Source organism: Antennarius striatus, chromosome 6 (assembly GCF_040054535.1).
Source record: "Antennarius striatus isolate MH-2024 chromosome 6, ASM4005453v1, whole genome shotgun sequence".
NCBI lineage: Eukaryota > Metazoa > Chordata > Actinopteri > Lophiiformes > Antennariidae > Antennarius > Antennarius striatus.
The window spans coordinates 16,284,517-16,307,164 of record NC_090781.1 but is presented as its reverse complement, the minus strand read 5'-3'; the positions used below and the strand labels follow the sequence as shown (position 1 = coordinate 16,307,164).

At 39.1% G+C, this 22,648-nt stretch overlaps 1 protein-coding gene across 1 annotated transcript in view; it reads left to right on the top strand.

The window, feature by feature from the left end:
• LOC137596185 (neurobeachin-like) overlaps positions 1–22,648 on the top strand; it is a 196,958-nt gene that overhangs the window by 29,958 nt on the left and 144,352 nt on the right.

The following is a 22,648-nucleotide window of genomic DNA, read 5'->3' as shown; positions in this document are numbered from 1 at the left end:
TATACTTTGGCCTTTTGTTTAACCAAATCTGCTTGAATGTCTGTCTTCCTCCAGAAACAAGTGCACTGCCTTTCAAGGGGGCTGATCAATGCCTTGTTGACATTTCTCCAACGGTCAGGGAGCAACGCTCTGCTCAGCATCCACATGATGCTATCCAGATTGAGGCTGCCACACTGTGTTGATGCAAGTAATTACACAGTTGATCAAAAGTACCATAATAAAGCCATCATTCACTTTGCTGGGACCATGCTGAAACTCTTGAACATATACACAACCACATAAGAAACAAATATAGTTCATGAAATGAGTGTAGCCAATTTCTCAAGCAGCCTTTTAAGTAAAGTTTTTCTTTAAAATATTCATTTTCATACTACCGTTCATTGTTTTTCTTCTATTCCAAACATCTGTTTACTTAGTCTGAAATGCATTTTTTTGATTGATATTTCATGAGTTGTTCATTCTGCACTTCAAAGTCGAGACACTTTCAGTTACAGCTTTACATGCAGTTGATTTCAGTATCCTGTGTATTCATGCTGTCTCATGTTTTTGATGTTTGATAACCTATTTGACATTCAACTCAAAAGAAAAGTGAAAAGCTTTTTGCCTTGATTTGATATAAAATGGGAGTGTCAGCCTCCTGAATTCTTTTTATTTCGCTGTCCCAGTTCAGAGGTTTCTTATAAAATCTCTGCAGCAGAGGTGCAAAGAATTTACTGCCTCTTTAAAAGAGTAACGATTTGTACTTGGGCAAACGTATGGTGATCTGGTAAAGCCTTGCAGATGGGAGATGAAGATGAAGATGAGACAGTTTTATCTTTTCTTTTGTGTTTGAATTGTACATATTCACAGACTTCAAGCTGCTTTTTTTCTATAGAAGACAGATGCTGAGCTTGAATTATTCATTCTTCTTTCATTTTCACCCAATATGAATATGACAGCCTGGGTTGAGATAGAGGTTACAGAGATATTTGTGCTCTCTCTCTCTCTCTCTCTCTCTCTCTCTCTCTCTCTCTCTCTCTCTCTCCTCTCTCTCTCTCTCTCTCTCCCCCCCCCCCCCCCCTCTCTCTCTCTCTCTCTCTCTCTCTCTCTCTCTCTCTCTCTCTCTGTCTGTCTGTCTATTTGCTGTAACATTAGAAAAGCAGTGGATGTACATTAATCAGATGTGTTTCTTTCTTTGTAAGAGTTGCATCATTTCTTCATCTACATTTCCCCAAATCAGTGTTGATGCTTATAAATATAAATGTGATATTGGTATGTCTGCACAGGAGTCAACATGCTGGATTTGCTTGTACCTCTTGAGGTGCCAAACTAGTAAAGGTTCTGCAGCAACTACTGTTTGAAAGCCAGTCAACCAGGACACCTTCACTGCATTGTTTTTTTTTATACAAATAGCTCCAATAAAACTGAAATGTTAACTATAATCAAACCTACGGAGACCTTGTTTTTGATTTTCCTGTGTTGTTACTTTTTATTTTCACTGATTCGTTATACATCTTTATCCTTCCTCTGCATTGTTCATCTTTAATTCACCTATTGTTGTCCAGAGTCAGGGTTTATGCCAGCTCACCAGCATAATTCATTATTTTTGAATTAGGAGAGTTAAATATCCAGTAAGTACCTCAGATAAAATTGAATTTCATATTCTACCTGCCTTGAGAGGCGAATCACTTGTGATACTAGCTGTCAAAGGTAAATCCTCACTAAGGAGCAAAGGATCCTTCATTGTGCTGAAAAAGCTGGCCTTGAATATCAGAATAGTTCCGTTTTTGACTTTCACTCTATGATGGAATTCTCCATCAATGCTGAGCATTGCAGTGCGCATTCAATATCCATACCTATGTACTATAATGCAACTGTGGTCCTGTAACTGGACTGGTATTGAGATTGCCTGAGGTGTTGGACCTGCCCCTTGTGGAGGTGACAGACTAGTGAGGACAGCTGGTAGGCATACTGGAGCATTTGTTGCCAGTACGGAAGATGATGGCTTACCGTTGAGCCCTGCAGCTAAAAAAAACAGATTACAGACACTATTTTACCATTTTTACACTGATATTAGCATGTACATGCTGTTTTCTTTCAATGTGAGGGGAAAACCTTCTAAAAATAGACAATAATTTGCCATTGCAGACAACAATTTTGCATTTTTTTGTACTGGTGTGGCTCATTTGTCATCGTCGATATGCCAGAAAACAGAGAAGAGAAGAAAGCAACAGATTATGTTCCTTATCAAACTGCATCAAGAAGACATTAAACTTTATTTATGATGACAGTCGCAAACAACTCACTAATCCCTGATTATCAGATCATCAAGGTAACTGGACTGTCGGATGCTAGACATCAGTACCATTAGCCATAGTGAGAGATAGAAGCGTATCCTTCTTGACCCTAGCCTCACTCTGAATCTGAATATTCAACATTTTGTTGAATTGCTGCTACAAAGGGATCCAAAATGAACTTCATCTGACTAATTGTGCTCATCGGCTGGCTATTATAGAAGACTTCATCAGATCCTAGTAGATAATGATGCAAGGTCAACCAGTGACCTGATTCATTTAATCCTCACCTGTCACTGCTTTTTTGCCCTGTGAGCAAAACCCGGTGAATCCTCACCAGAAAGCTACCACGTGATGAGCTAAATTACAGTTTTCACTGTGATTACATCTGACAAGGAGATCATGTTATCAGTCTGGTTTGCTTGTGTCTCTGCTTTATGTTCAGAAAAAAACAACAACCAAAAAGCTGGTCTCATTCTCAGTAAACTTAAGAGAATAGTGTGATACTGTATGGAGCAGGAATAATCTTTTGCATGGTGGGGGAGTTCCCAGATTTGAAGAAATGAGTAACATCCGACCTTTTAACATGTTCCATAATGTGCTTTACCGCGGTGCACTGGCATCGCACCCAGAGTTTCCCCACCTCACGCCCCAAGACAGCTGGGATAGGCTCCAGGTCCCCGCGACCCTGGCAAGCGGATGAAGCGGTTAGTGAAAATAAATGAATTATGTGCTTTATATAATTTGCGGACACAGGAACCTGGGAGCATTGGAATGAGTTAATTAGGTGGAACATGTCAAGATTGTATAAATTTAACTGTCAATATTTATGTTGAGGATCTGTTATGTGGAAATCAGACTGTAGTAAACATGGACTACAATAAAGGAAAAGTGTACACTTCTTTATTCTTGTCTTTGCTGGTAAAAGTGAGACGTAGCGTATATGCCCTGTTCTTTTTTTAGAGCTTAGGGCTGAGCAATTTACATTTTTTCGCTTATAAATTTTAATAAGGACAATATAAGCTGCCTTTATATACTCAGTTAAATGAGCATAAAGGCAGTGGAGAATGGATTCTTTGACAAACTATTCCTGTTGGAAATAATAAAGAAAAACCTTACACACTTAGAGGTGAAGAACTTTGACCCCTGTATAGAGGTACATTCATATTCATTTATAATTTTAATTTGTGGTAGGACATTATTCTAAAAAGGCATCTGGACCCAATTAGGGAAAAAAAGACGATGTTAAACGTCTTTATTTGTATAAGATGTTCTCACTGCTTCATTGTCTGTGTAGCCACATTAAATCAATCCTCATACAAATCAAAAAGTAAATGGATGTTGTCAAGGTACACGTTTAATTCTATGTAGAACTCTTTTGGTGATTAAATGAATTGTCTGTATCTATAAATGTCATCAGAGGTTTGTCTGATAGTCGCCCAGCATGTCTTCCTGTCAGAACATTGACAAATCGCTTGTGAGGAAATAGTGTCATTAGTGCTGTGGTCAGACTGAGGAAGTGGGAAATTGCTGCAGTAAACAGTGTGGATTCTCTCCACCACTTTCCCCTCTACAGTTCTGTGACCTGCATACTGATCCCTGTTTTTAACCTGGAGGACATCTTGTCCCACTCATAGCCTGGTAGGAAGTGACATTCTGATGACATGGCGAAAACAGAGTCAAGATCTCACTGCTGTCATATACCTTTTCATTTTTTGTCTTATTTCTTGTTTTTTTTCTCCCTCCCTTCCCATCTCTCCCATCATCTGCATCCCATATGATGGGATGCAGATGATCTCCTCTCCTCTCCTCTCCTCCCCTCCCCTCCCCTCCCCTCCCCCCCCTCCCCTCCCCTCCCCTCCCCTCTCCTCTCCTCTCCTCTCCTCTCCTCTCCTCTCCTCTCCTCTCCTCTCCTCTCCTCTCCTCTCCTCACCTATGGGGAAGGATGTGCCTTCCCTGTATCTTTACAAATTATGAAACACATCAGTAGATCATATGTTGTTGAAAGCAATATTTAGCAGGAGGACATATGTCTTCTTGGTTTATCATCTGCACCAACAAGCATAAATGCAACACGGCAGGTTTGAAATACAATCTTTAATTTTGAACCAAATAAATCTAAAGGTCAAAGGTCTACTTCTAACTGAATTTAAGGTGCTTAAGTAGCTGGGAATTGGTTAGGCTTGCCTGAAACTTTCATTCATTCATTCATTTTCCAACCCGCTTAATCCGCTAACGCAGGTCGCGGGGTAGCCAGTGCCTATCCTGGCAGTCTCAGGGCGTGAGGCGGGGGACACTCCGGGCACGACGCCAGTGCACCGCGGAGCCACATAGAAACAAACAACCATTCACACACACACTCACTCCTATGGTCAATTTTGGGACCGGCCAATTAACCTGAAGCGCATGCTTTTTGGAGGTGGGAGGAAGCCGGAGAACCCGGAGAGAACCCACGCAGACACGGGGAGAGCATGCGAACTCCGCACAGAGCGGGACTCGAACCCGGGTCCGCTGTGTTGTGAGGCAGCAGCGCTAACCACTGCGCCACCGTGCCGCCCTTGCCTGAAACTTGTCTGTTGAAAATTACAAATTCATAAAACATTTTACCTTTGATTGTTTCATGCGTGTCAAAGTTGCCCTGGTATCATCTATCCTGGAATTCTTTAGAAATTAGTCAGTAATCGTATTCTTACCCATGTCTTGTCAAATTTATCGTGGTGTTGTGCATCTGTATTGCTATCAGTCAGTCATGGTTTCCTGCTGTGTTCACACAGCATACTCTCTATTTTGGAGATGTAGTTCCTGCATCAGTAGCTTTTAATTTTCTTCCTCGCCTCTTTTGGAGAGGTGAGCACTCCTGCCTGGTATTTGAAGGGATTAGGGGAACAAGCACATGATACAACCAATCAGAATAGACCCATGTTGCCGCACAGTAAGCTGTGAATATGAGATAGGCAACACAGCAAAGCTTGGACAGATTTGTCTCTCTTGGACCGATTCCCATTAACTGCCCCACTGAGTGTGGCCAGCTAAAAGGTGAAATTAATTAGTCGAGAGGCACAGCAGCAAAGTGCTCCCATACTCTGTTTTAAGTGCCATCCAAAAGCAAAATTACAGGCATTGCTGTATTTTGACCAATTTGAGTTTGTCATAGCTGAAAGTCGGAGCTCATTTCTTTGACCTGCTCCAGATGACAAGGTTTGGCATGGACCTGAGGGGGGAGTAGATGTGCAGACTGTGTAAAAAAAAACATTTCACACCACAGAAAGTAAGAACTCCATGTTACAAAGCTAAACCTGTCAGTTTCACTTAAAGCGGACTCTCCCGTCTGACATGTTAGACATCTAGTGGTTTCTCTACTGGGTTCCACAATAAGGAAGCTGTCCTCAGGCTGAAATTAAGAATGGCAGCTGGTGTCTGGGGTAAGAGCTCAGGGAATCTCACTGTTCAGGTTCCCCTTTTTTGTAGTAATAATCTGTCACGTCATACCATCTCACATGGAGAGAGTCTACTACTAGAGACTGGGTCTTTAGAGCTTATATTATTCTTTAGGGTGACATATCTTATTAACATAAAATCTTTTTTCCTAGGTAATAACTTAATTTTTATTTTACAATGTAGTATAATGCATTGACAAAATTTACATATTCTAGAAAATTGTTTTGCTATCATCTCCAGTAAGATCTGCAAACACGTCAATTTATTCACCCTCTCTGGCTGTCAGCATCTGAGCCATCCAAAACCCATAACTGGAAGGGGGAAATTACTTTTCAAAATGTAAAACCAAATTCAACAAGCAGGAAACATTCACAATCCCTCATCCTGGATGCATTGTTTGTATTACATTTATTTTTCTTGGTAAATTGTATATCGACAAGAAAAGTTACATTTTAAAACTAAAAATTGTTAGAAATCTATAATGCTTAATATAAAAAAACATTTTAAAAGTTCTGAATAATGTTATATCATATCATAAAAAAGTTTTTGGGTTTTAGTAAAATGTTTTGAAGTAAAAATGGCACCCCTGACACTCACAAGCAAGATTAGCAATTTTTCAATTGTTTTACACAGCACCCAAATTAAAAAGAAAAAAAACAATATACAGTTTAGTAACTGTATATGAATTTATCAAACTAACATTGACTTTTTATGATTCTACTTTTTCTTTCAATTTTGTATTTTATTATTTCAATTTATTCTACACGTTGTTTATACGTTTTCCATGGATAAATGACTTTAAGATAAATCTGAAGGGTGGTCATAATCTCCATAGCACACATCTAGTACAATGCACATTGTGCAAGGCAATGTATCCAATTCAGACCTTAGACTTTCCACCAATATCCACCGATTCAGAAAAGAATGGGTGGATATGTCTTGTACTGATGCAATTATTGACTGGATAAATCATATCACTTTTGTGTTACATTTTCTAACTCATGGAACTAGTCATTCTATCTCTTGTTTATAAGCTTGAGAAAACATCCTGGCTGCTTTGCCATTAGGGCAGCTAGGCAAATTTGACTGTCTGTGCTTCTTGTGAATTGAATTGAAGGCAGAGAAGATGAAAACAGGCAGAGGTCAAACTATTTAAACAAGGCGAGGGTTTTAAACTTGACAGTGGAAGGAGTTTTTAATATGTTAATCAGGCATTTCCAATTTCTTACATATATCACTATTGTATTATCTTTTTGTAGTGTAGTAAGACTCATATTTGATATAATTTTGTCTTTAACAATTTTAGCTGTATAGAGTTCAAAGATATATTTCAGAGCTCAGGGGTAAATAAAATAAAAAGGAAAATGATAAAAATGAGCCAAAGTATTATATTTGTGATATTACTGTTATATTGCTGCACAAATGGCAGTTGAGTATTTTTCTTTTTTATATTTAATACAATATTTTCTTTGTTTCACTGCCTCTTTATTTGCTGATAATCTGCTAGTGTGATGGTTTATTGTTGCTGCTGGATAAATTGGCTATTAGAGGATAATCGTCCTGTATCTTTGAACCGGAATGACTTTCATATAGTGGCATGGAACGGAGATGAGACAGCTGCCCACTGCCATGATCAAGATGAGATCAGATATATGAGGTGTCTACGATGCATGAAGGGACATAGTCTCTTTGCTTCAGACAGAAGGTGACTGGACAAGACTGGACAAGGACAACACTGCCTTCTGTCCCCTGCTTCTCTTCACCAGTGCTTTCTCATGCTTTTGTAGATTTGATCTAGAGACACGATGTGTATTTTTTTAACCAATAACTGACAATTACCTGCTTGTAATGGCTGATGCGGATCATTTAACTAATAATTTTACATGTTTGAACTTCATAACTTTAATATATACACATCTGAGGGCAAGAAAGTCTAAACTGTAAGTAGGGATGTATGATTTCTGTCCTCTCTGAACCCATTGTGGATTATGTATCGCAAATTTATTCTGCATTTGCATCGCAATGAAAGTGCATTCCTTTCTTCCTAAAATATTTCTCCCTTCTTCTGAAGCATTGTCACCTCCTTTATTTGCTCGTCTCTCTCTATTTGTGTCTCCACAAAACCATTAAGTCTGAATGCAGCTGGAGGCTCAGCCTCCTTGCCTTAAATTTTCACATTGAGCTCCATATGCCTTTCATATGCCCTGTATGCCCTCAGTGGTACTCGATGATAACCTCAATCCACTTAGCAAACATATCGACTAATGTTTCTCTCTGCCAGGCTGATTTTCACCATACTCACAATGCATAGAATTTAGTTCTCTTCTGCTTGCCTCTTTATCTCAGGTCAACCTTTACAACAACTCTGACTAAAAGCTGGACTTCATTAAATCCCCACCTTGCTATTGTATTTTTGTACCCAGCAACTGATGATATGCAGATTGGATGTCTCCTAAAGAAAAGGGATAGTGGGATTCATTGTGTTTGTGTCTCGTCTTAAGATTGGTACATTTCTCCCAAATGCCTACTATTATAAAGCCAGGGTAATGGTTCTTTGCAAAGTTCCCAGCATGTACCAGTAATTGAAATCTTTTCTTTTGTAATAGTGTGCACAATAACAACTAATCATCAAATGAAACCATTCAGATTCCAGTATTCAAGCATAACGGTCATCTTATGCTCCAAGCCTGTGAAACGTACTTTACACTTACTTAAATTAACTGAAGAAATCCTTTTAGTGTTGATTTGGATTTCATGGGCCATGCAATAGAATATCATCAGACATTAAATGTGCATTGTTGTTTACGAGTTTCTGTAATTACCGGTAGTTCAACTTTCAGTTTGTTATTTCTAATCATCAATTATAATTTCTCAATATAATGCATTTATTTACGCAGGAGATGGACGGATCAGGAAACGGAAAACAAATTGTCACTAAACTAATAAGCAGGTATTCACAGACCAGATAAATTACCATCATTCTTATCCTCGGTGATTGCCTCCTTGCTAGAAAGAATTACCATGAAATACCTTCCAATTTCAATTTCCTTGGGGTTTATTTGGTGCATATGTATGCTAAAGGCTCCCAGTGTAGTGAGGTATGAATGCTGTAACCTTTATATCTTTAGCAGTCTTACCACAAACAATATGCCAACCCTCCACAAGTCTCAATCACAGTGTGGTCACATGAATGGAGTTAGTGTATTATTCAAGTCACATTTTTCTGCTGGTGCTTACCAGTAGCTTTGCCCTAATGTCAAATGAACAATCAACATTCTTGTTGGAATGTGGAAATAAATGCCACTCTGTTTCACACCTCAAAATTTTAAAACTTTAAAATTTAAAAGTTTATTTTGTTATATTCTGACATACAAAAGATTATTTATCAGCTCTTTTTCAAAATCCACACCACTCCACCAGCATTAGTTAGATCCACTGTACACAGTAGCTCTTATATTGGACTTTAAAGCTGATGTGCCTCTAATGTGTTTGTTGTTTCCTTTTCTCCAAACTATTATTTATTTATTTTTTTTAATGTAAAGATCTTGAAGTGTCATTACACTTGGTGAAAAACAACCAAACAATTTTGTTTTTTCAAGTGAAGAAGGTGTCTCTTTGGGATCTATTGATCAAATTTTATTTTGTTAATTCATTGCCATTTTGTCTCTCACAATTTACCAGTGAAATAATGAGACTATTGTCAAAGCTGTGAAAAAACACCACTTACTCAGCATGACACAGCATCTCCAAACATGAGCTCAACACTAATCTGCATTCCATGAAAAATTTGGCTCTGACTGACTCCAGTTTGTGTTTTATGTGTGTTTCTGATTTTGAACAAATTACAAGTGAATCTTTGCAAGAGTACTGATCTTGAGTCAGACCTTCAAGTTGATATAGCTTTCATTATACAGATTAAGCAGAAAATTAGGAGGCATTCCTCTTTTTTATTCCAGACATTCTTCCAGATATTGGCAGATATTGGCCTATGTTGCTAGAGAATTTTTTTGTTTCTTTTCAAGCCCCCCCCCCTCTTTTCTTTCTAATAAAAAGTCTCTTTCAGTTTGTCATTGACCAAAACCCATTGGTTTTGGTCAATGATGTGCCTTGGGGTTTTGCTTCACACTCAGTGATATGGGAGAGAAGTAGGGGAGCTAATTAGCCCAGGTATTTTGTGTTGGCTGCTCTCCCTCTACCTCAATTTGGAGCATACTGAGTGTGTATGAGTTCTGCCTGTGAGAGTGTGCCAGCCAGGGACATGTTTGAGATGCATTGTATGAGTGAAGCTCCAAAACCTGGATATTTTGTTGTGTTTAAGTTGCTTAAACACAACAATTACGCTAGGTGCGTCGTAAAATAATACTACCACTGTTACCGTCCTCATTGCAGTACCGTCACTGAGAACAGGAATAATTATTTGCATGTTATTAAAGGTTTCTTAACTTAAATCATACTCATTTATCAAGCTTGAAGAGAGATAGGAAAGATAGAAGCTGCCATTTTGTTCAGAAGATCAGTCCACGGAATTATATGCAGATATTATACAGAGAAAATCTTAATTAACTCATATATAACTCTCAGTCATCGCAGTTACAGTACCTGCAAACACTACGCCCTTTGCCTGCACTATTTTCTTTTTTACATGTGTTTAGTGTGCTTCTGGGTTTCAACCTCTTTACAATGGAACATAAGGATCAGAGTACATCGCCATCTCCCAGACTTAACATAAATCCTTCCTGGGTGTTCCGATCGCCAAGTAGACAGCTTTAAAACCTTTAGTTAATAAGTGGCGCAAAGCCTATATGCATAATTCTTAATGATCATTTGTCATTGGATCTCATATCCCTGCACAATAAACACATACACAAGAAACACATACAGGACAAACACAAATGATCTTTGGAATCCATTTGTAATCAGCATGCCTTGAGCTCAGTGGTGTAAACTCTCCATCCCCCGCACCAACATGTAAGTAGTCTGCTACAAAAATATGTCTTCTAGTGTGAAACGTACACTGACTACCAAGGCTGTTGTTACACGCTGGAGCATGTTGATGACTAGTGTTGTTTAATTGGATGCATATGCCAAGCAAGTAGTAATTAGCTAATGGAATCACCCCAGTAAACCCTTATAAGGGCACAAAGCACAGTTAGTGTTTTGTGCACCAAAATGAGTACCTGTCAGTGAAATGAAAAAAGAAAAGGTTTGAGATACAGGATCTCTGGCCCTTGTAGTACCCATGTTGGGGTGACCTTGTAAGAGTCAATGAACCCCAAATGGCTCCTACAACAGTGAGTCAGTGTTCATTTGTCACTGGCTCAAATCAAGTCAAATCATTTTTATTTATAGAGCCTTTTTCATACAAAATGCAACACAAAGTGCTTTATAGATTTAAAAATGATAAACACAAAGGTGGAACTGAGTGGATAGGAGGATGGAGCTGGGGAACATTAGTCAGTGTTGGACAGAGCAGCTTGCTGTGGGTTGGGGGAAAATTGCATGCTGACTGCCATATGCCAGGATGTGGGAGGGCACGAGGGCACCTGCCCTGTTCAGATGGTGCCCATCTGACCCAAAGTGGTGTCATCTCTCCCAGAAAACATTAAGTTGTTGATGAAGCCAATGTGGGGGGAGTCATAATCAGAGGAGAGCGAGGTGTTGAGACTCAGCAGAAGGCTAAAGCTGCCTACCCCTCTGCCACAGGAAAGGGTGGGGCCAGAGATAAAAACAATCACCTATGAGTATGAGATGGAGTTAAAAAGGTGTCTAAAATCCTGCTTTAAAAGTACGGACTGTTGTCTGCCGATGTCGTTCATACCTGCATGGATAATAATCCGTTTCACCTGCGGATAGGAGGTCAGGATGTCCGGTATTTTCCCGGTTACATCAGTAATAATGGCTCCAGGGAACGACATGGTCAACGCCTCCCTCGTTCGGGCGTCCCTCACGATGGAGTTCCGGGTGACCAGGTGAGCAAGCCCGTTAAGCCACCCCACCACCAACACCAGGGCTCATTGTGTGATCCCTCAACAGGTAAAAAGAGGATGGGGGGAGTGCCAGTGCACCGCTTCCCTCACAAGCTGCTTATGCTGGGTTGAGGTGAGTGCTAGCTCCCTGTTGGACACCCAACTGCAGGTGACAGCTACCAGTGAGTGGAGAGAAACTGTGGTGTTTGTCAGGGAGGCATTGTGTGTAGCCGCAGGAACAGGTGCTTTTTCTTGCTGTGGGTACCGGTTTGCTGACTTTTGGCTCATGGACAGAGCCGCTTACATGGTGGAGAGTGGTATCGGGAGAGAAGGAGCCCCACGATGAGCCCTCTTCAGCCTGCAGACAACCATTTCGGTCCAAGAGGGAGCCCTTGTTTGGGCTGGCCCACAGAAAGGTTTGCCCAAGTGCAGAGGTGGTGTTCTGCCGAGCAGAGTCTCTAGTTCATGAGCTCTCCAGCCAGCTGATCAGCAATGGTAAATATGACCCGAGGGAAACCAGCAGTGACTCCTTGCTCTGGAACTCACTCAATATTCACCCAATGTCATCAAGAAGGCCACCAATTTTTTCAAACGTTTCGTTCAGCTTCAATTTGTGGTGAATCTGCAAATCAACTGCACGTGGCTGCGTCCACAGGCCACATGTCTGTGAACGCCATTGCTGCCATCTTGCCACTTTTGGTTATCACTCTTAATGAGCAGATTGCATTTTGCATGGTATCCTCTGACACCAGTGTATGTGTGAATAATGGAATGTTGGCCAGTGTCGAAGTCATTTGCCAATTTCCATGTTGAAAAAGTGCCAGAAATAGGTGTTTCTGGTGCTTGATGGAGGGACTGTCACTACAAAACAATTTGCAGAGACCATTAGACCCATCATTGGAAGGCTTCCTCTACAGAGGGTGCTGATATTCTGCTAGCCAGTGAGCTATCACGGCCAGGAAATTATCAGCATTCAGGAGTCTCAACCAGCACTTACTTTTTTCCTATTTGTTAGTTTTATTTTAAGATACCTGTCTTTTTCAAATAATGATAATAATTGAATGATTGAAGGAAACAACTGTCACCGTATTTATCTTTTTTTATACATCCAGTTTACTTCCCACCTGTCAGAATGCACCTAGACCATCAACTGAGTAAAGTTTATCCCAGAGTCAATCAAAAAAAAAAAAAATGCAGGTCACAAAAGTTTGTAAATCATTCTTACAATCACCTTGAAATCAAATCTGTGCAAAAAACTTTTAGCCCAGTATTTCCATTTATCACTCTGTCTTTATTCCTTTGTGAGTTCTGCACTCCAGTGATTATAGCCCTTAAAAAAAAAGAATAAGTAATTTCTGTCTCCCAATCAGTGTGAAACCTTTGGTGTGGTTAACTAATCAGTGAAGCAGAATGGATAGACATGATGTTTGAAGTGCAGTCATTAGCATCTTTTGGTTTTGATGTGAGAGTCATTTATCAAAATGAATGGAATCACAGAAGGATTAAGTTTATGTCTAACATCTCTGACACACCCTCTCCAATGTTTCACACCCCTGCTCCCAAAAGTGACCTTAATTTTTGCGATATTTTTAAATGAAATAAAGAATTACCCTTGGTAGTTTTTCAGCTAAACTGCTTAGAATGGTTCCTTGGGGAGGCTGCACCACTTTATACCAATGTGAGCTGCATCTAAAACCTTCCCATACATCTTTCTTTGCAAGCCATTTGTCTAAGCATGCATAAAGTGTGTTGAAGAATACTAAATGGTACTATTTGTCAGGTGGTCTGGTCAGCTAACACCAGTGTGCACTCTGAACTGAGATAAACACCTGCTTACACAATAAATCCAGTTTTCCAGTTTGATGATTTTTTTCACATCTTGAGTATAATTTAATTCATGCAAACATCTAGTTGTGTATCATTTTCCTTCTTGAATTAATTGTATTGTTATTGCACAAATTCTTTTTTACATTGTGTGCTTGGGAGCAGCTCAGACACATTCATCTGTGTTTGCCTCATTGCTGTTGAAAATGTATTTTGTATTGTGCCTGTGAAGTTAGGGGGTTTATGGATCATCAAAGTGTTCTGTATGGATAATGTATTTTGTGCTTATCTCCCTGTAGTGCTGCACAGCACTTGGCTGCAAAATGGTCAAGTCACTGTTTCCTCTACTTTTGCATACCAGCTTTCTGCATCAAGGTTTTCCTGTTTACTGCCCTTGGTTTTAAAAGTTAGCTGCTGCCTCTAATTCTTTTTCTGAACTTTCATACCACATGTGTTATGAGAAGAGTACAGTATTTTCTGCACTATAAGGCGCACTGCACTATAAGGCGCACTGCACTATAAGGCGCACTGTATTATAAGGCGCACCTTTAATGAATTGTCTATTTTATAATTTATTTCATATATAAAGGGCACCGGATTATAAGGCGCATATAATACAATTTTTAAAATAGATTTTAAAAAAACTAGTGGCTGTAGTTGCACTATCCGTCCACTAGCTAGAGCATTCATGACTGTGAGTACAGTATTTTCCCCACTATAAGGCGCACTGGACTATAAGGCACACCCTCAATAATTTGTTTGGTTTATAATTTCTTTCATATATAAGGTGCACCGGATTATAAGGCGCACACAATAAAAAATAAATAAAATTTATTTGATAAACTGCAGCGGCTGTAGTTGCGCAATCCGTCCACTAGATAGAGCCATAGAGCTGCTCAGGCAGTCATGATTGCATTCATGTCTTCCTGACTACCTTTGAATGGCCCCTATTGTTATGTCAATAAGCCATTCTGAGCCTCATCAAGGAAACCTGATCACTTGATCACTTTGCCATCTTAGAAAGACGTCAACCTGCATATTAAAAAACCTGGTAGTCCTTGGCACTTATTGAGTGCCAAGGACGAAATATTTTGTCTTATAGAATACACACGTTGAGTGCCAAAGATGAGATATTTCGTCTTAGGCTTTATTTAAAGGGAACGTTAGATCAAAGCGTTCCGCACATTCTGTGTGATTTTAGATATTGTTTTGATCGATCGGTAGTCCAGTAGGAGGTGAGGTGCAGCTATTTGCTGCTGTGTGTCCTAAACAATTTTTAACTAGTTTTTGATGTCAGGCTGCTAATTTACTGGCAAATATGACGCTGTTTTACTCCTAGAACTGACTTTAACGTCGGTGTCTCACTGCCGTGAATCTCACCACACGTCGCTGCAGACAGAATACACAAGCCTGAATCTGCCACCTGACTAGAGCTATCTACTACATTTGTAAATCAATAGCAGCACACCTGTTGACACCTTTGTCTAGCAGTGACTGCTTTTGAAATTTCAGAAAAAGGCTGGAAGTTCAGCTTCGAGGGTCTTTCATTCACCTTTATGCCAGTTTCTCCCGTGTATCCACAGACTAATAGAATTGACCGTCACTAGATTCCAGATGACAGCACAATTGCATTTTAAAGACCAATTAAGTTTAAAGTGGGTTATTTCCGATGCCAGAAAAGTTAGGCCAGTTAGGAAATACTGAGATCAGTCAGTCAGTCAAACTTTATTCATAGAATTGTTGAAAGTTCCTTATGTTTGCTACGTAACCACCGGTGCTCCTACAGTCTGCTCTACCGTCTGAGAGCAGCTCAGTCAGAGCCGGGACTTCGGTGACGCCCCTTGACCACCGTTGTTAGGGGGCGTGGACCCGAGTGCCTTGTGAGGGGGCTCCCCTGGTGGCGGAGTGCAGCATGACTGGCGGCCAGACTGTCGGCTTTTTTTCAGCGATCATGTTTTTAACCAATATCAATATGAATATTAATCCATATATAAGACGCACCGGATTATAAAGTGCACTACGGGTTTATGAGAAATTTTAGACTTTTAGGTGCGCCTTATAGTGCAGAAAAAACGGTACCTTTATTCAGCTGTGAACGGTCCTATTGTTATTTCAATGAGGCTATTCTGAGCCTCATCAAGGAAACTTGATCGCTTGATCACTTTGCCATCTTAGGCCCCGTCCGCACGATAACGGATATTTTATAAACTTTTTTGTTGCGTTTATGCCTTCCATCCAACAACGACAACGCAGCTATCCGGAACGAAAACGCAACTTTTTAAAAACGCTGGTCGAGGTGGATTTTTAAAAAAACGCTGGGTCTGCGTTGTCGTGTGGACGGCGTATCCGCGACTTTTTAAAAATGCTGACATCTTGCCAGCGACGAAAAACGCGGTGACGTCATATTTATGGGCCCGTGTGTAGTGACAACAAAACACGGAGGATTCCTATTGGATAAAATTTGACTCAATACTGCCACCACATGGTTTGGCATGCTTATAGCAGTCTTCGAAAACGCACTGCTGCGTTTATGTGTGGACGGAGATTTTTTTAGAAACGCTGTCGTGTGGACGGGAATCGTTTTTGATGCGTTTTTAAAAAGTTCAGTTTTTAAAAAAATCGGTTATCGTGTGGACGGGGCCTTAGAAAGAAGTCAGCAGGCTAGGGTTTTTTCCTTAGCTGCTGAGATTTACTGATAAAAGTACTACAAAATAGTGTAGTACAAAATTATCTAAAAACATAGTCAAATTAGATTTTATTTCTATAGCTCCCAGTAACGTATGGTGAGGTTCACGGAAGTAAGAGCCAGACAAAGTGGCGTATTTGACATTCTGTCTGGCAAAATAAGCTATATTAAAAACCTGACATCAAAAACTGGTTAAATTCATTCCCAGTGGACCACTCAGTTTGAACAGGGCGGATTATTTCCTAATCTGAAGTTCGAAGCAGATATTTTAGCTCTGACGTTCGTCTTCGCTTATTAATTGAATATTGTTTCGATCGATCGGTAGTCCAGTCTGATGGCATCAGACACTCCTATCAGATGCCATCACAGCTGATAGGAGTGTCTGATTCAGCGGTTTTGAATGGAGACATACCAAGATATGTGGGGCCGGCAGTGGCTCAGCGGTAGAGCAAAAGTCTTAAAACCAGACATCGCCCAGAAATCGCCCAGACATCGGCGGTTCAAATCCCACTCCCGCCTGACATCCTCGGAGTGTGAGCTGACAGTGGGAGGTGCCAGCTCACCTCCAGGCCACTGCCGAGGCACCCTTGAGCAAGGTGCCGCCCCCCCCACAAGCTGCTCATTTGGGGCGCACCCCGAAGTCGCGACCCTTCACTCTACCTCCCCATGTACTAACAATTTGTTGTACTAACTGCATGCCTAAAGGCCCCTAGTGTGTTGTGTTTGTTCAGGGGCCTGTACACAGCTTAGCATGCATGGTTTGACATATATACGCATGTAAAAGAGTATAAAAGATAATTTTCTTGTAGGGGATCAATAAAGTTGACCTTCTTTCTTTTCTTATATACAAAGCTGAAAGTACAGAAGCCCTGCTTTGAGGCGTTATGGTCAGGAACAACCATTATATTACAATGGCATGGTTAAAAGTGGAGATCAGTAGGAACTACGAACTATTGGGTCAAGGAGATAAATGTCCATATGCAGTATCCATAAAAATGGGCATTAATCATAAACAGAAAAAGCTAAAAACCTAAAAATGCTTTCAGCACATCCAAAACAAATGTGTGTGACATTCTGCGTTGATATTTTTGTTTATTATTATGTAAAGTGTTTTATCAGAAGTAAAAAATCAGGGGTTTTTTTTCCACTGGGTCTGCTATGGTTATGGTCTAATAGCCCTTATAATAGTCCTCAACATATGAACACAACTGGTTCCAAGAGCCTGAATTTTTCAGTCGATATTTAATAAATTCAATCTGTAATCTTGATTTGAGGTAATTTAAATGCCATTACTACTATAAGTATAGAAATATATACAATATAAATATATAAATAAAATTCTTTAGTACCATGTTGTTTTTTTACATCTCTACCTCTGCTGAAGGAATTTTATTCTTGGAGCAATAGAGGCTAAGACAAGCTTCATGCCACTGAAGTATTCCACAACACTTATGCAAATGACGTCCTGATATACTCCCTTGTGATCAAAAGTCCAACACACCACTTGATTACTCTGTTTTATTTCCATTAAGTTTCTCAGTTAACATAACAATAGTTAACATCAAGTAGCAAAAAATAAATAAATTCAGAGTTCAGCATTCAGTGTTGATGCTTCCGAACAGAAACCTAACTTGGCCAACATTGGTTGCTACATTATTTAGCTCCTACAAGGGGACAACTCTGTCAACAATTTAAAAAAAAAAGAAAGAAGAAGTAACAGGCAGGTTGTGACAGTTTTTTTTACAAGAAGCCTATATTGCTTGTGCTAACTTTCGATCTGACCTGAATTGTTGGGGGTCTTGTGTTTGCGAATGTCCCCATGCACATAAATATCACGAGGAATGCTCGTATAAGTATTTAGCCTTGATGTATATGTGTCATCAATAGATTCATTTATATGGAACAAGGAAATGCGAGATGATGGAGACAGAGGTTACTCATGCACAAAATAATATACCAGCTCTTCAGCAAGACAGATACCACTGTTTAAAGGGCAGTGTGTCAGAAGAAGGCGGACCTACCATATAAAGGCAATAGGAAAAAAACATTGATTTGTTAAATCCATCTTACACTTGAAACACACCTATGAGTAATTAAACAACTGACTCCAACCCCTTTGTGTTTTGTACATAAAAGTAACCAGCTAATAGCTTCTACATACCCTGAACAGACGTGTGCTACAGTCTTCCTACCAGGCACTATAGATCCTTTAAGTTCCATTATTGTGATGTCATTATCATCAAGATGCACCTGTGGTTAACAGTTTGGCCCTCTCTTTATAAGTCTCTGTGCTATCGCAGTTAAAGTCGCTACTCTTGCGTAACTGGACTGACAGCCTGACAATTTAAGCTCCAAATACATCCATACTTTAAGCCCCACTGTTGATCTGCCTTGTCTTGTGAAGCTAACTGTGACTCTGTGGCCATCCTTTGTGGTTTGTTAATCACTAATCTACTGCTTCTCTTAGTTTCTGAATGATAATAATCTAGATGAGATATTCCTAATTGTAATTCTGTGATAAGTCATTGCAGAAGGTAGCACCCCCCCCCCCTTTCCCTCTGTGGCTCCTTCTCCAGGCAGCAGGAAAATGGGTCTGCTTTTCCTCTGTCTGTAAACCATGATTATTATCTGGAAGCTGCAAATGAGTATGTGCCTCATACCATATGGATTCTTATACCCTGGGCTTCCTTGTGTTGAAGATGATCTAGAAGTCTGTGATTGTATGAGCGTTTTCATACCACGTAGAATTCAGTGAACCTTCGATGAAGAATAATCCTGCATCCAAAGAAATGTCAAAGATTTAGTTTTTTTAGCATTTGTGATTGAGTACAAACAACATAAATACAGACTGTGAGGGTGATTATGCAAAGATACATTTTGTTAGGTTTTATCACAAACCTTGAACAGTTTTCACACCTCAAAGCCATCAGTTAATCATTTTCCAATGAGACACAGAAACAGAAAGGAGGTTACTGTATAACAATTTATTTTTTTAACCTCTAGAGTCACTTGGGGCTGGAGTTTGTTGCCAGTTTATTATAGCGCCACCTGAAAGACAACCAACCAATCACACTCATGGTTTCATCATATTACGTGTTTGGTGATTTGAGGAAGTCATAGAACCTGGATGAAACCCACACACACTCAATGGAGAAATCATTGTCCCTGATACTATGTAGAGGAATAAACTCAGATGATGTCATCGGTATAGCATTTAACAGCTCCTATTCAGAAAAAGATACAGGCTATATGGAGGTTAGGCTTGTGTGATGAATTTCATGGAAACACCAAGTGCAGACTGAAGTGAATATGATTCACATAATTTCAGCTTCATAATTACAGGCTTTTCATTATTCTGAACCATTGAAGTTTATTTAGAAGTCCTCTACTTTAGCGGTAATTGTGAGCAACTGAGAGAGTTCACAGATCGACTTGCAGATCCATGGCAAACACAGGGCAAGATAAGGCCTGCAATATAAAATGCCAACAGACAATTCGATGCCTCCTTTGTCAGATAAATTACTGATCCATCTTTAGTTTAATGAAGTCCAACAGCAAACTGACACATTTAGACCTGCTAATCAGTTTTATCTCATCATTACCTGTAAACCTTGTTTTCAGTTGCGATGTGTAGGTAATCCCATTATGAATTCATAGATTAAATTCCCATTTAGAAAGAATTACCTCTGTACAAGTAAGTTAAACAAAAGAAAAACAGTCAACCTTTTGTTTCTGCCTTGCAAATCTCAATTTTGACACTTCTTCCCTAAAACTGGGATTGTATTATGCAGTTTACTGATAGTGGAGTAATCTCTGCATCAGTGAGAAGGGATTTAGCAGAGACTTAAAGTATTACCAGCACTCTATAGGTGTCACACTGAGGTAAACACACCAAGACTAGCAGTATTGTATCACCTCAAGTCATCAGGAAGAGAAGCCAGACAGGCCAGAGATAAAGTAAATGTGTTCAGGTACATTCTGTCACTGTTTGGTGTCATTATAGCATATTAGATAAACCCAGAAGGAAGGAAGACAGAAAATTAAACGTAAGTTATAACTGTTCTGGAAAGACAATTTGAAAAAAAAGTTTGTAATACAATTGCTGACTGTGATGCAAATGTATTTAATTATTTCTGTGGTGATAATTTGTCCTAAGAAAGGTGTGAAGTCAATGTCATTTCACAAAAATAATTTCATCTGTCATAAATTTCAAAAACATGGATTTGTTTGACACTGTTTGACATTATAAGATGTGTTTAGAATGGAGGGGGGGAAGTATAGATGTAGCAGATGTGGAAAACAGGTACCCAATTTAAAGTGAAAGCCTGTTATTGTCTAAAGGTGTCATTTGCAACAATCACATATCACTTGTTTCTTCTACACAGAAACTATTATAGTTACATTCATGTTTACTGTTCACAAAGTGTGTTCATTTATCTCCTAAGAGTAATCTTGGGGTTCCATGAACATGATTTTGAGTCCTAAATAATACTGGGATCCTGTATTATTATTTACACTGCTTCTCATGAATGTGGTGTATTTAATAGTAGCAGGATTAATAAATAGTAATAAATAATGTCAAGGTTTAGTCTAGACTACATGGCTTGAAAGAGCAATTGGATGATATGTGTAATAACCACTGCAACAAGAAAGCGTTTAATCTAAAAGCAAGAATTATAACCTGTGACAAGGCCTGAATATTTTAAAGCTCTACAATATTCCTGTCATGTACAGCTTGATTGAAATGTTACATATTAAACTTTAAAAAAATTATCTTTTTTCAAATGCCTTACATAGTGCTACATACATTTTCTGAGTATGTCTCCTCCAAATTCTCTCAACATGGTAAAAAAACTAAAGAGTATGTCACATCTGAGATGTGTGATACTGCCAATATATGTGTGTCCAAATATGACCTTGGGCTGTAAACTATATATCATGTCAGCAACTGTGAAAAGTGCTCACTTAGTTTGTAATAAGATAAAAATATAATATCTAGTAAGAGAAATAATAGCAGCAAGAGGGGGATTTTTCACACGAGAACTTTCAATATATATATATATATATATATATATATATATATATATATATATATATATATATATATATATATACGTGGTCGCGGGGGAGCCGGTGCCTATCCCGGCAGTCTCAGGGCGTGAGGCGGGGGACACTTCGGGCACGACGCCAGTGTACCGCGGAGCCACATGGAAACAAACAATCATTCACACACACAAACACACACTCATTCCTACGGTCAATTTGGGACCGGCCAATCAACCTGAAGCGCATGCTTTTGGAGGTGGGAGGAAGCTGGAGAACCCGGAGAGAACCCACTCAGACACAGGGAGAGCATGCAAACTCCGCACAGACTGGGACGAACCCTGGTCCGCCATGTTGTGAGGCGGCAGCACTAACCACTGCGCCACCGTGCCGCCCATATATATATATATATATATATATATATATATATATATATATATATATATATATATATATATATATATATATATATATATATATATATATATATATTTATATAGTTTTATATATATATATATATATATATATAGTTATATAGTTATATAGTTATATAGTTATATAGTTTTTTATATATATATATATATATATATATATATATATATATATATATATATATATATATATATATATATATATATATAGAGTTATAGTTATATATATATAGTTATATTTATAAGAATTTCAGTCTTTTTCTTTTATTCTGCAGCCTTACTTTGTCCAACTAACCACCTATTTTAGACGAAAGATGTCGAGTGTGGGACCAAACTGATGCCATATTGTAAAATGTCACACTCATTGCACAGCTAGCCTTGGCCAGCAATGCAGCATGTTGGTCCTATCCAAAAGATGCATAAAGCCTTTTGGAGAGTGTGTTTGGCTTTTGGAAGTGGGACATAAATGTTGGCATCTTGCGGGAATAGAATGGAGAGTTTGATCCAATTTTTAGCCTACTACCAGTTTGTTGACGTTCCTTACCAGCAAATATAACAGCCCATTGATTGACATGTTACAGCCTGTTATAGCTGCATGAAGCTACCCCATACCACAAATTTCCAAGTGAAGTTCTTATTGTTCCTTCTGGACTTTAGGCTTCAGAGCTGACAATTATTTTCTGAAATTTACAGACTACATCTTTTGTTTTTGTTTTCCTGAATGAACCCAATATCTTTAGCTACATATTGTTAATTCTCTTCAATGAGTGTTACACATACTGAGTAAAACTTTTGTATAATAACTACACCCAAGACTTTCTCTCAGTTTTGAAGTTCAAGCAGTCAAGTGACAAACATCACTGTAGTGTAACTGTGCCATGATTTGATGAGGATTGAGATGAGGCTTGATTTATGACTCCATAGATTGGTCTCTTTCCATTACTTCAGCTTGCTTTTGATCTCATCCAGTTATAACCTGTCAATCAT